General features: G+C 33.4%; 1 long non-coding RNA gene across 1 annotated transcript; it reads right to left on the reverse strand.

Annotated features, from left to right (window-relative positions):
- Positions 1-11,136: 11,136 nt before the first annotated feature.
- LOC136064762 (uncharacterized) lies at positions 11,137-12,847 on the reverse strand. Its single transcript, XR_010626373.1, has 2 exons — positions 12,037-12,847; positions 11,137-11,317 (listed from the first exon to the last, which is right to left on the reverse strand). It is a non-coding gene; the product is annotated as an uncharacterized LOC136064762 (long non-coding RNA).
- Between the last annotated feature and the right edge of the window lie 1,851 nt (positions 12,848-14,698).

A 14,698-nucleotide genomic window follows, 5' to 3' on the forward strand; every position in this document is an offset into this window, starting at 1 on the left:
ATACTTGCACTCATCATTGATATATGCTATGAAGTTACTAGACGTACACAACGGGTAAGTCTCAAGGTTGTCGATTCAATAGTGCAGTCTTAAAAGATTTTCTATGATAACACTGTTTTAGTTTTCTTCCTAAAAATAATAATATTCTTATAAAAAATAAAAATAAAAATAATAAATTTATTTAGATTGAATCACTCTCATCAACTAAATTTCTCAAGTGAGGATAAATTACTATTTGCGTGAAGTAAACAAATGTGCAGATGCGTTAGCTAGGAAGGAATCCGGTTCAAGTAAAGACCTTATGCTTTTTGAGAGTTCATTTGTGGATCTATGTATGCTTTTATTTCATGATAACTATGGTTTATATGATGAGAGGTTTAGGCCTCTTAATGATGTTTCTGTCTAGTTCTATGTTATTCGATTACTACCCAAAAAAAAAAAATTTATTTGGGTGTGCATACGGGACTTGTTAGATTATTTGGTGTTTAATTTCTCTTTATTCATTTTATGTTTTGGACATAAAATTTGGTTATTCTTAGAGAGCAAAAGACATAATGTTAATTTTGTGCACAGAAAATATGTGTACATTTTAAATCTCTATGAATGACTATCATTCGATCCTCCTCTATATATCCAAAGTATAAATAAAAAAAAAAAAAAAAAAAAAAAAACAAAAATCAAAGAACAATGGTTACAAAGAGTAGAGCAATGAAGTCCAAGGATCATGTCAGAAAGACTTAATTAGATCGAGCATTTTACATCCAAAACTTTTTAGATGCACCTTGAGCACTGGAGTTTTTATTCACATTAGAGTGATTTCCAACTCTAGGATTGGAATAAAGGTTTAGAGCCTTTACTAATTCACCAATAAGTACCATAGGATCTTGTGCTTGAGGCACAGACACTTTTGACTTATTTGCTTGCTTAGCAGCTTATAGCTTGAAACAGTTTGAACGAATGTACCCAAACTTTCTATAAAAATGACAAATCTAAGCAGTTTTACCATACACCTTGTCCTTAAAAAGGGTATACTCCTTAGGTTTAGACTCTTTCAAATCAACCCTAATCTTCCTAGGAGGTGTGACCTCAACAGGTTTAACAGTCCCACTCACAACCTCACTCACAGGGGGTTCAGAGGAAGAAGAATGAATAAAATTTGTGGAATAGGGTGCAAACACAGAGATGCTTTCTACAAAACCTAAGCCAGGTTTGTCAAAGAGAAATTTTTGAACACTCAGCATATGATTAAGTTTGGAACTTGTAGACTTAATAGATTATTCTCTAGTAACAGACAATTCAAGTTCCAAATTCTTAACTTTATCAAGCAAAAGCATATTCTTAGTTTTCACATTGTTCAAAAGTTCATTAGCATCAAATAGTTTCACAAGCAGATTATTCTTATCAAGTTCAAGAGATACAATTTTCTTCAAACCAAGTTCAACATTCATAGCATCCTTTGCAGCAACTTTGCAAAGTTTATTGTAGGCTTCTTGAAGATCTGCATCTTCAGAGAATTTCCTATGAGAAGGGTTATCTTCAATAGACACACTTTCATTGACTACAATAGTAGCAGTGAAAGCAATAAAGTTTCTATCCTCATCAGAATTAGACTCATCGTCAGAAACTTCATTATTACTAAGGGTTACAGCCATAGCCTTACCCTTAGGCCTTAAGTATGTAGGACATTCAGATTTTATGTAACCATACTCTTAATATCCAAAACATTGAGGGCCCATAGAATTATTAGAAGATTGACCTACTTTTTCTCTAGGTTTTTCAGTGTTGTTAACCTTAGTAAGATCATTCTTCCTAAAATTTCTAGGTTCAGTAGTGTTCTTACCTCTTACCCTTATGTTGCTATTTCTAAGAAAATTCCTAAAGTTCTTAGCAAGGTAAGCAATCTTTGTAGCAGAGAGTTCATCATCAAATTCATCAACCTCAACATTATCAACTGATTTAAGAGCCATTGATTTGGATTTGCTAGTTTTGCGTAGGTCCTATTTATAGGACTGAAGAGATCCTACAAGTTCATTAACAAGGATGGAGTCCACATCCTTACTTTCAATGATGACAATCACTTTGGGTCTAAAGTCTTCAGTTAAAGATCTAAGAATCTTCCTAACAATTTTAGGTTGATCATAGATTTCACTCAAGTTGTATGCAGAATTAACAATGTCATTAAGTTTAGCATAAAATTCATCAAATGATTCATCATCAGATATCCTAATGCTCTCAAATCTAGATGTTAATTGCTGCAATTTATTAATTTTGACAGTCTTTGTGCCTTCATGCATAGTCTGAAGGATATTCCAAGCAGTGTGAGTAACCTTAACATTAGAGATTCTATTAAATTTCTCCATAAAAACAGCGTTAAAGATAGTATTCATAGCTTTGCTATTGAAAGCAGCTGCTTCTTTTTGAGAAGTTTTCCACTCACTCACAGGAGTAGTGGGCTTCTCCCATCTGTACTCAACGGAGTTCCTGACTCTCTCATCAATAGATTTCATGAATGCTTTCATCTTTAATTTCCAATAAACATAATTATTCACATCAAAGTGAGGAGGAATAACTAGAGAATGTCAGTGTTTCATGACAACAGGGGTTAAGGATCAGCTCAGAGATCAAAAGATCTATAACAAGAGAGCAACCCGCTTTGATACCACTTGTTTGTTTTTAGACCCCTTAAAACACAATTAGATTAACCTAGTTAATAAGCCAAGTTATTACTTAGTCCAAATTCCAGATCTAAGTTAACACAGTCATATAATCATATCAATGCAAAGTGCGGAATATAAAGAACACAAAGATATGATGACCTAAGAAAACCAAACCGGAAAAAAATCTGGGGAGTATTTAACCTAACTATCCTGAAGGTAAACCTGAATCCACCATAATAGAATCAAAGTTTTACAATAGAGACTTGGACTACTAACATCCTATTGCTACCCACCAGTAAAAAACTTACTGACACGACCACGTGCAAACTCCAAGACCACAAACTCCTTTTTTCTTAGATTCCCTAGCATATACAAGCACTCCTGCTTGCGTATCTTTAATCTTCTTAGTGCAACAACTAAATGATCATCAAGCTATTAATGAAATCTCCTTCTTGATAATCCTAAGCATGTGTGAAGGCAACCACCTCTCAGATCTCATAAAAGATTCACACACAGAGCAAATAGAGCAACCTCTAAAACGTGGCTAGGGTTTGCCATTTATAACTAGGGCAAAATATAAAACCCTACACGTCATTTGGGCTTATGGCTAAGTTGAAAATTCTGCAGAAAAAACAATCTACACGACTTTCGATCGATCGAGTTAGTCAGAATTGCATACTAAATTCTGTAGTTAACTCGATTCCAACTTTACATAAAAGATATACTTTAAGCAAGACTAAAACAAGACTAACAATTTGTTTTGGTCATGGTTTGCCAACAATACAAATTAGAGTTCTAATACATTAGTTTCTAAGTACTTAGAACCTAACACATTATACTCTTTATATCTTAAAATTCTAAGAATAAAAGTAAGTATCAAACTCCAAAGTTACATTTTATGCATATTTCGTATATAACTTATTGCTCTAATTTAATGAATTACAATCTAAGCCAAAACTTGAAACTTTATCTTTATTAAAAATTCAAACAACAACCTCATTATAAAATCTTTTATTTTCATTACCCTTCAAATTCAGAAAATAGCACTGCAATGTAATTTTATTAAAAATTACAAATCCGGATGGGTTCATAACAACCCATCCAAGTTGCATAGGTTGCGAAAAAACCTTCAAGTTTTACTAGGTTAATTATATAAGTAATCCAATTAAATAATAGGTTATTGATTTGATTGGCTGAGTCAGGTCAAGTTTAATAATTATTGAAAGTTTTAGATTATAGTTTATATTTTGCTCCACTTTCCAAGAGGCCGGTGACCACACATTTCTAGTAAAAAATCTTGTACCATTTGCTCCACTTTCCAAAGAGTCATCAGACGTGTATGGTTAAAAAAAACTCAATTATAGTGCCTTTCTTCAACTATTCTTTTATTTTTTATTAAATTGATAAATATATATTATATAACATATGAACAATATATATATGATTAATTTGCAAAAAAATATATGATTGGTTATATGATTATATTATTTAATGCAAATGATTGTTGTGTTGAATTTAAAATCTTATTTTAGACTATGAAAAAGTTAATGGACACAATTTTTAAATCAAAACTCTTACTGTAATCTTGATATATATGATTGTGAAAGGTAAAGAAAAAATTGTAGATTTATGTACAAGTAATATGATTAATGAAAAATAGTCCCACATATCATCAAATTGTAGCCACAAAAAAAAAATTTAAATTGTTTGCTAACCTTTGCTCAATTTAAATCCATTGCTTAGTTGTAATGAAATAACTACTATAATGAGGCAGGTAAAATGGGAAAAAACACAACTTTAACCAAGTTATGAGAATTTTGAACTGGTCAGTAAATGAACCTCCTGTATAGATGGAACTCCAATTTTCCCATCTTGTAATAAGTGAAGAACATGTGTATAGACTATAGACTACTATGGTTCCCTTTTTCAATGCATCGTGTAGAAAAATGAATTGGATCACACAAATTCACAATTTATAGATATAACATTTCCTCAAATTGCTCAATTTAGCACCCCAACAAAGCCTTTGTCCCAATTACACAAAGAAAGATTCTTGACAAAACTAATTAGAAATTTTCATTTTTAGAGGGACTTCTCTAGTCAAGAAACTGATAACAAGCAGAGGTAAGAAGCTAGAACTATAAGGTAGAAGACTCACCGCCCATTTGGGAAGTAATGCAATCATAGTCGGGGAGAGCCCGCGATACATGCCTCGCAACCCCTCCTTTTTAAATATATGTTCCAAACTACCTACTATAAGACTACCTGATCCAACCAAAACAATAAAACACCATTGATACTCAACCATATTCTGATATTCATATACCCAAACAAAAAAAACAAAAAAAAAAAAAAAGCACCTTGTAACTATTAAACTCACTAAACAAAAACCCCATTTGATATTCAAATAATATTCTGATATTCATATACCCAAACAAAAAAAAAAAAGGCACCTTGTGACTATTAAACTCACTAAAAAAATAGATATAGACAACAAAGTGAATCCTGAAAAAGGCAAAAAGAAGAAAAACATTTTTACTTCCCGGTGAGCTATTGCTGAAGCTGCTCTTTGAAACTGCACAAAACTAACAAATACTGTGCCTGTAGCAAAACCCACCAAAACAAACAAACAAATAAATAAATAAAAAAGAACCCTGAAGTAAAACTCAAAAGGAGAAAGAACCAAAAAAAAAAAAAAAAAAGACCTGAAGCAACGTTGGGATCGTCGTCGCCGGAGTGCTTCACTGGGATCGTCGCGGCTAAATCGTCGCGGCCGGAGCGTCGCTGAAGCGACGCTGGGACCGTCGTTGCCGGAGCGTCGCGGCCGGAGCGTCGCTGAAGCGACGCTGGGACCGTCGCTGCCGGAGCGTCGCGGCCAGAGCGTCGCCGGTGCGTCGCTGAAGCGACGCTGGGGCTGAAGCGACGCTCACAGCGTCGCTGTCGCCGGTGCGTCGCTGAAGCGACGCTGGGACCGTCGCTGAAGCGACGCTGGGGCTGAAGCGACGCTCACAGCGTCGCTGTCGCCAGTGCGTCGCGGCCGGACCGTCGCCGATGATTGGAGTGGCTTATCGGCGACGGTTCGTCTTCATCTTCATCGGCTGGGTTTCTTTTTTTTTTTTGGTTTGGGTTTCTCAGTGTTTTTTTTTGAGTGGGTGAGTGTTTTTGTTCTGCTGAGTGGGTGAGGCTAATTTTTGGGTTGGAGTATTTATAGTGATTTTTAGCGACGAAAACTTTTCGTCGCTAAAGATCACTTTTAGTGACGAAACTGAAATTCGTCACTAGAAGTGGGAAATAGCGACAAAATATCAGTTTCGTCACTAAAAGTGGTCTTTAGCGACGAAATTTTTCGTCGCTATTGCCCACTTTTAGTGACAAATTTTTGTTTCGTCACAAGAGAACCCAAAATTTTTACACTTTTAGCGACGAATTTTATTTTCGTCACTAAAGAGACCATATTTTGTTCAGATTTTTAGCGACGAAATTCAACTTTCGTCACTGTAGCATACTTTTAGTGACGAATTATGATTTCGTCACTAAAAACATTTAAGTGCAAAACCATTGTTATTTTTAGTGACGAATAGTTTTCGTCACTAATTCTTCCTTATAGCGACGAAATGATTTTCGTCACTAATACTATCACAGCAATACCTACAGTGACGAAATATTTCGTCACTAAAAATTTCAACTTTTAGTGACGAAATATTTCTCACTATAGCTTAATTAAAATTGCGCCAAAATTTCCCTCCACTGGCGCCTATTTTTTAGTTCACAATAGGACGAAATTTATTTTTCGTCGCTAAATGTAATAATTTTTTTCACTTTTAGTGACGAAATTCATATTTGTCGCTAAAGCTGTATTTTTAGCGACGAAAAATATTTCCTCACTAATTATAAGCATCATTCACAGTAATGGAGTTAAAAGTTTAGCTTTTTATTTCTATCAAAAGTTACTTTATCTATTATACCTACACACATACTATAGCAGTGAATTTATTTTAGCTATCAACACAATAAAATAATATAAACATCACAATAAAATAATATACCCCTACAATAAAATAATATATCTCACAACCTAAAAACATCCCAGCACCGACCACAACCACCTCTACCATTAGCCACAGCCATAGCCACAGCTACAACCACCACTACCACCACCACCAACACAAACACAACCAAACCCACAAACAAAATAAATAAAAAAAAAAAAAAAACCAAACCACCATCATAGTTACCAATCCACCACCATAGCCACCAAACCCACAAGAAAAAAAAAAAAAAAAAATCAAACACCGTACCATCAAACCATAGCCACAATAACCACCATCGCCACCACCACAGCCATCAAACCCACGGAAGAAAAAAAAATCAAGCATCATTCCACCACCACAGCCAATAGCCATCAAACCCACATAAGAAAAAAGAAATCAAACATCATTCCACCACCACAGCCATCAAACCCACTGAAGAAAAAAAAATCAAACATCATTCCACCACTACAGCCATCAAACCCATAGAAGAAAAAAAAATCAAATATCATTCCACCACCATAGCCGGTGGATCAACGACGTGGATCGACGGCGTGGATCTATGGCGTGGGTCTGCAGTGCGAGCCAATGGCGTGGGTCAACAATGTGGGCTTGGGCTGGTAGCAGTGAGAGAGTTGAGAGAGAGAGAGAGAGAGGTGAGATGATTGGAGTTGAGAGAGAGCTACGAGAGTTGAGAGAGAGAGGGAGATGAGATGATCAGAGTTGAGAGAGAGAGAGGTATTATTTTAATTAAGTAGGGATTAAGATATTATTATTATTTTTTAGCTCTTATGAACAGTGCACATCTATAGATAGATGTGCACTGTAGCAATGGAGCTAAAATTTTTAGATTTAGCTCCACTACTACAGTAAGATTTTTGTGTTTGTGGAGCTAAATTTTAGCAATATAGCATTATACCTCCACTGCTGCAAATGCTTTAAGTGTCACAAAGTCAAAAAAGAGTAAAACGGTCCAATTTCAAGGTTATTCCTTTTTTAAAGAAACTGTTGCCAAGTTGATTAATTACAGGAAAATCAAATACTATCTTAGTATATAATTTACAGTCTCTAACTCTCTCCTAAAATTCAAGAGCAGAGCCACGTGGCTCCTTGGGGGAGGGGGATTCCACTGGTGTATATAGAAAAAATAATTGAGTTCCTTCTTGTCACTCTCATTCTCCAAGACTTGCTTTAGTTAGGCCTCTTTTATAATCTAATAAAATAAAACCTAGTCCACCTTACATTTAAATTAGGACTGAACAAGGGACCGGCCCACTCGAAAATCCATCGACTCGACCTAATAAGTTTTGGGTAGGTTTGAGAATATTCGGGCCGAGTTTTGAGTGTTAATTTCGGGTTCCGGTTGGCATTGGGTCAAATAAATATGTTACTTCTGAACCTTTTTTTTGGGGGGAGGGGGGGGGGGGGGGGGGCCCTCCCCNAAAAAAACAAAAAAAAAAAAGTAGTTGTAACAAAAGTGTGTGGTTGTAGAAAAATTGTTAAACTATTGTTGATTGTCAGAAAAAAAAAAATGTTGATTAATCGTCTCATTTTTTATACAATCCCCCAAAAAAAATTCTTGACTGCATCACTGACAAGAAATATATTAAAATTCATATGAAACAATAAATATTCATTTCAATCCAATCACCTATTAAAATAGAACTAGATTTTATTTTGCATCCCAAAAATGGTTTATGGCTGATTATTTAATAAATTTTGTTGCAAGCTTCCTCCTAATATACAAAATCAAAGAGCTTGTTAAAAAATCATCTTCGATTTTATTGCGAAACCTAATCTTAACAATATTATGGTTGCAAAAGTCAATTATTTTAGTTGGTTCTCCCGACATCTACAAATTAAATAAAAATCATTCTAAATAAATCAAATAAAAATCATATTTATCATCTCATTATATATTATTTATTCTTCTAATTAAAGACTAATTAATATTCTCAAGTCAAAGTCAAAGTCAAATATTTTGTTGCATTCTCCCTCTTAAAGGCTATTTGCTAAACCTTTTTTTTTTTTTAGATTATTTGCTAAATCTTTAACAAGATTTTCTAGCCAAACTCTAGTTTTGCTCTATTGATCACAGGATTTCGCCTGATTGAGATCTTCAAACTCGCATAGTGAACAAAAACTTTATTCATTAACCAAAATAATACCCATACCAATTACAATTCTCATAATCCAAATACAATAATCATAGTATTTTAATTAATAATTTGATAGTCAGAACACTAAGAACTCTCTCTCTCTCTCTCTCTCTCAATAGAACTCAGCTCTTTATTGATGCAAAAATGAATACAAGCAAGAACGGTCTAAAACTCTAAATTGCTTTTTTTCTTTTTTTCTTTTTCTTTTTTTCAACTTTTTTTTTTTAAGGTTGAAATTAAAGATAAACCCTAGTCCATTAGTCATATTATTTGGAGAACATAAATTTTGTACTGGATACTGAATAGTCCTTAGACACGGAGTATTCTTAGTTTGACAAAATCAACTAGTGGGGATTAGGTTAATCATGCAATTAAGTGCCCATGTTTTTTACTTTTAATTAGGACCTTAAGAATAATAGAGAGACATTCAGGGCCATCAGGCAAGCAACCTTGTTTAAATCCAAAGAATTGAAAACTCGGACTGTGCTAAGTTTGAGAAAGATGAACTTGTGATACCTCTAGAGTCGGTGATAATTCTAAATAAAAACTTAATTATTGTGAAAAAGCTTTCATAAAAATAACATTAACAAACACCTCTGTAGGGGACCACTTAAACTCTAGCCTGCAACGAGATCAACAAACCGCACGTGGTATCTAAGCAATAATTATTACTTTGACCTTATACTCTTTACCTTCTTTTTTATTAAAGAAACACACTGGACAAAGCCTTCAGCACCAACCAAATCCAAAAAACAAAGCTTTATGTGGGCAGTTGGGCTAAAACAAATTAAAGGTGGTCCCATTCAAGAAGAAACACCAAGCTATCATAGCCTTCTTTGTATGGAATATGAGTAGATATCATATTCAAGCGTATATTTGAAACATGTCATACATTTTTCCAAGACTAGGTGTATTCAGAGTTAATTTCAACACAAATATCACTCATTCTCACAATATCAGCATAAATGTTATTGTCCATCTTCACTTTCCTCAAGTGTTCTGCTTTGTATGAAGTAAAGAGCTCTTTTTTTGGAGTGATATTGCAAGAATCAGTTGAGTCAATCATCTATTCAACATAAGGATGTGAAACATTGCAACATTCATCATCTTTTATAGAGCATACCACATCTTCAATTGTCAAGACAGCTGTGGTACTTTTATCACCTGTCTTATTTCAATTTTTCTCATCGATTTATTTATTTTTTCAAGCCTTACAATTTCTTCTTATATGACCTTCTTTGTCACAGTTAAAACAGTTAATTTTCCTTTCTTCCTTAGCTCAGCACTATCACGTTTAAAAGGGGCATGCGCGAGAATAATTTAATGCCTCCAGAGCCAAGAGCTACTCATCTCTTCAATTCCTTCTCACCTAGAATCCAACCTGTCTAAATTCAACTTCTCCGTTCACTCAAAAAATTCCAATTAAACAAATTTACAGGAATTGAAATTGTATTTTGCTATCACATCACCAGTCTTCTTTCTTTCTTTCGTGGATTGAACAGATTGTCAAATCATGCCAGCATGACACAGATGTCTAGGGTCTAAGGAAAACATATGGCTCTCAAAATTGGAATTAAACATCAGATATGTACACTTTGACTTATACACTACAAGAAAATGTATTTTTAGTGACGAAAAAATTCGTCACTAAAAGTCCAGTTTTTCGTCATAAGAACCTTTAGTGACGAAATTGGACTTTTAGTGACGAAATTCGTTTGTCACTGTAGCCCCGTCGCTAAAAGTCCTGGGACTTTTAGCGACGAAAAATTTCGTCACTAAAAGTCCGATTTGGTAAAAAAAAAAAAACTTTTAGCGACGAAAACATTTCGTCGCTAAATGTTTTCCTCGCTAAAAACAGTATTTAGTGACGAAAATATTTCTCACTAAAACCATTTCAGTTTATTAAATCATATTTAGTGACGAAAAATTTCGTCACTAAAACTATTTTCGGGTACATGTAGTGACAAAATATTCGTCACTAAAACTATTTTTAAGAAAATCCATGCACATATAGTGACGAAAATTTTCGTCACTAAAACCATTTCTTACAAAATTCCACTGCATTTAGTGATGAAATATTTCGTCACTAAAACAATTTTTTGTTGCCATATTTGTGATGAAAAAATTCGTCACTAAAACTTATTTTCTGTTTTTATTATTTTCGTGACGTTGATATTAACTTGTAACCTGTCATTACATTATTAAAACCTCACATTTGATTAACACATTTATTTCAACAACACATTTATAAAAAATCGATCCATACATTTCACAAGTTAAAATTAAAACAAGTATCAAATTCAAACTCCTTCCATACAATAATTGTTTGTAACACATACAATAACTTAAGATGTTTTATAACAATACAAAAAATATAGCATAATATAATTAGAACCCCTTAAAGCCAAAAGATGTCCTCATATGTCTTCAAATAATGCCAAAAGTAAATCCCCTAAAGCCACCAATAAGAAATCTGCACAAATATAAAAATACTACTACATTAAAATCATAGAGTAAAAACATTAACTATGTTATAAAAAACATTTCTAACAATTAATTTCAAATGATACATAAAAAATGAAGTGTTTTAATTTAAAACATCCCAATATGAATTTAAGCCACCTTATAACACTATGCAAGCCACCCGCTTGCTCCAACACAACAACCCACCACAAAACAAATTTCTAACATCACAACTATAATTCTTACAAGTATTGAAATAGAATAAAGGAACACAATTGCTACTAATTAACAAGTTTCATTCATATTTGCAAGAAATTAAAAACACTCCCAATATGAATTTAAGCCACCTTATAACACCATGCAAGTCACCCGCTTGCTCCAACACAACAACGAACCACAAAAACAAAACAAATTTCCAACATCACAACTATAATTCTTACATGTATTGAAATTGAATAACAACCCACCACAAAAACAAAACAAATTTCCAACATCACAACTATAATTCTTACATGTATTGAAATTGAATAAAGGAACACAATTGCTACTAATCAACAAGTTTCATTCACATTTGCAAGAAATTAAAAACACTCCCAATATGAATTTGAGACACCTTATAACACCATGCAAGCCACCGCTTGCTCCAACAAAACAACCCACCACAAAACAAATTTCCAACATCACAAGTATATATAGAGTTTTATAAGTTTTTAACTAGAATATACTTACTTTGCTCAAGCTAAGTTTACAACTTTTAGAAAAAATCCAAAGTTAACTTGTGTTCTTCACCTTGTTCCTCATAATTTCTTCAGCCACAAAAGAGAGAGCTGGAAATAAAAGAAAGATAGCTTTTAGTGAACAGTTAAGTAGACCCAATGATAAGCACAAAAAGATGAGTGAAGCTTTACCTGCATGCAACACATAGATAAGTGAAGCTTTACCTCTTGATGGAGACAATGTAAGAATTTCAATAAAAAGATGGCGCTCAATCTAGAATACCATAGATTTACATAATAAATAATAATTAGATAATTGACATAAAGTCATTAGAATTAGGTAAATCACAACCAACATTGAAAAAAAGAAGAAAACACAATGTTATAGTAACTAAAGGTGTTAAACTACCCTATCAAGAAGTTCTACAAATACAAACACACAAGGAAATCAATCTAAACTTTTCCTTTTAGAGCATGTAATCATGTTTAACTATTAGATATCCCCCTAAAAAAATTTGCTAAAGACATGACAACTACTCCACTATGCTTTACACCACATCTCCATCCTAATAAGTACGCTCATACATCAATGAAGAGTTTATGATTGATTTCAAAATTGAGACCCAAAACCATTTCACAACAATCACCATTCCACAACCACAATCACCATTCCAGTTCATAAACAACAGCAGCACAACCCTCATCCAAAACAATATGTACAAAATGAGAACGGTCTCTATTCAAACTTAGACAAATTATCCTACCACAGAGAATAAATTTCAAACAAAATAATAAAAAAAAAAAAAAAGGAAAAAAATTAACATCAAGCAGAAAAATTAACATCAAGCATTTAGAAACAAAAACTAACAAAAAATTGTTTGGATAAAACTGTGTTCAAGTTTTGGATAAAACAGTTTCACAACAAGAGCATATTGAAGAAATTCGAAACAACTTGAAGTGAAATCCAAGTCTTTATAGCTCCAAGATAATTTCCAAGGTGAATAGATTCAGTTGGTCTCTTCCTGTAAAACAAAAAGGTTCAAAAGATTTGCAGCCAAAGAATCAGTCATAACCACTATAATGAGCAATTAAATTGTTTGCTAACCTTTGCTCAATTTAAATCCATTGCTTAGTTGTAATGAAATAACTACTATAATGAGGCAGGTAAAATGAAAGGGGGGGGGGGACCCTACTCTTTGTTGGTCTCTCTCCACCTCCCTCAGCTACTCTCCCAAGTCTCAATCTCACAAAACATCACAGTCGACTCTTTGTTGTTCTATCTCTACGTGTGTAAGTCATCTTTCTCTTTGTTAATTTAGTTAAGTTTTCTATACTTTCAGATTTTGGTTTTTATTTTATGTGAATATTCTGTTTGGGTTTGATTTTCTTGCGTTTTATGATGTGGGTTTGGCTTGAATCGTACTCATAGGTAGCAAAACTAGTTTTTTTAAGGACCCATTTCGATTTTTTTTTTCCAGGTTTTTAACCAAAGAGCTATGCTCCTCTACACTTTTAACCAATGAAACCACTCAAAAATTTCTCAACCAAGGTTTGCTTTCTTTTTCAATTCTTTTGGGTTCTTGGGTTTGTTTTGGTTAGTGGGTTTTTGTTTGTATTATTGATTCTGGGCTTGGAGGGTTGTGGTTTGTGTGTGTGTTAATTTTTGTTCACATTGCTCTGTTTTTAGTTGGTTCTTAGGTTTCTGGGTTTGTTTTAGTTAATGGATTTTTGTTGTTTTACTTATTCTAGTATTGAAAGTTGTGGTTCAATTATTATGTGTTAATTATGGTTCACATTGCTTTGTTTTTATTTGCTTCTTAGGTTTCTGGGTTTGCTTTGGTTAATGTGTTTTTGTTGTTTTATTGATTTTGGGTTTCAAGGTAGTGGTTTAATTATTATGTGTTAATTATGGTTCACATTGCTCTGTTTTTATCTGCTTTCTAATTTCTTCATCGGGTTCGGGTAAAGACAAGGGTCTTGATTAGATTTTTGGGCTTGCTTTGGTTAAAAGGGTTTTTCTTGGTTCACATTGGTTTTTAACTTGTCTATAGACTATTGAGTTTATTTTCTTTGGTTTAGTGTTCTTTGTTGTGTGCTTGATGTTATGTGCTGGCATTGGTTTGTTGTTTTTGCTGAGGTTTTGTTGATGGGAACTACTAAACTAAGGTCAATTTGCTATGTTTTTAACTTGTCTATAGACTATTGTGTTTATTTTCTTTGGTTTAGTGTTCTTTGCTATGTGCTTGATGTTATGTGCTAACATTGGTTTGTTATCGGTTGCATTTTGTCCACTCAGCTTTGAATATAATGTAGTTCATGTATTTGTTTAGACATATTTTATCAAAGTTGTTTGGTTGGTTGCATTAAATCTTTTGTGAGCACAAGTTGAACAGGCCATATGCCCTTTTGTCTTGTATTTGCAGTTCTTTTTTTGCCCCCACTCTATACTTGTGGTTCAAAAAATTTCTCATTTAGTATACCTTTGGTGTATACATGAAATAATTGTTCCTCTGTGTTTGAGGGAGTTATATTAGCAAGAAAAGCACTTGATGGATTTTTCTCATTTAGTTTTAATTTTGTTGTAGCTATTATGCTTGTGATCTTTGGATATTAGTTGAAATTAATTTTTTGAATTCAATTAATAGTTTTGTTGTGAGAGGAATCCCCTTAAACAT

The sequence above is a fragment of the Quercus suber genome, unplaced genomic scaffold (genome assembly GCF_002906115.3).
Source record: "Quercus suber isolate HL8 unplaced genomic scaffold, Cork oak 2.0 scaffold_25, whole genome shotgun sequence".
In the NCBI taxonomy this organism is placed as follows: Eukaryota; Viridiplantae; Streptophyta; class Magnoliopsida; order Fagales; family Fagaceae; genus Quercus; species Quercus suber.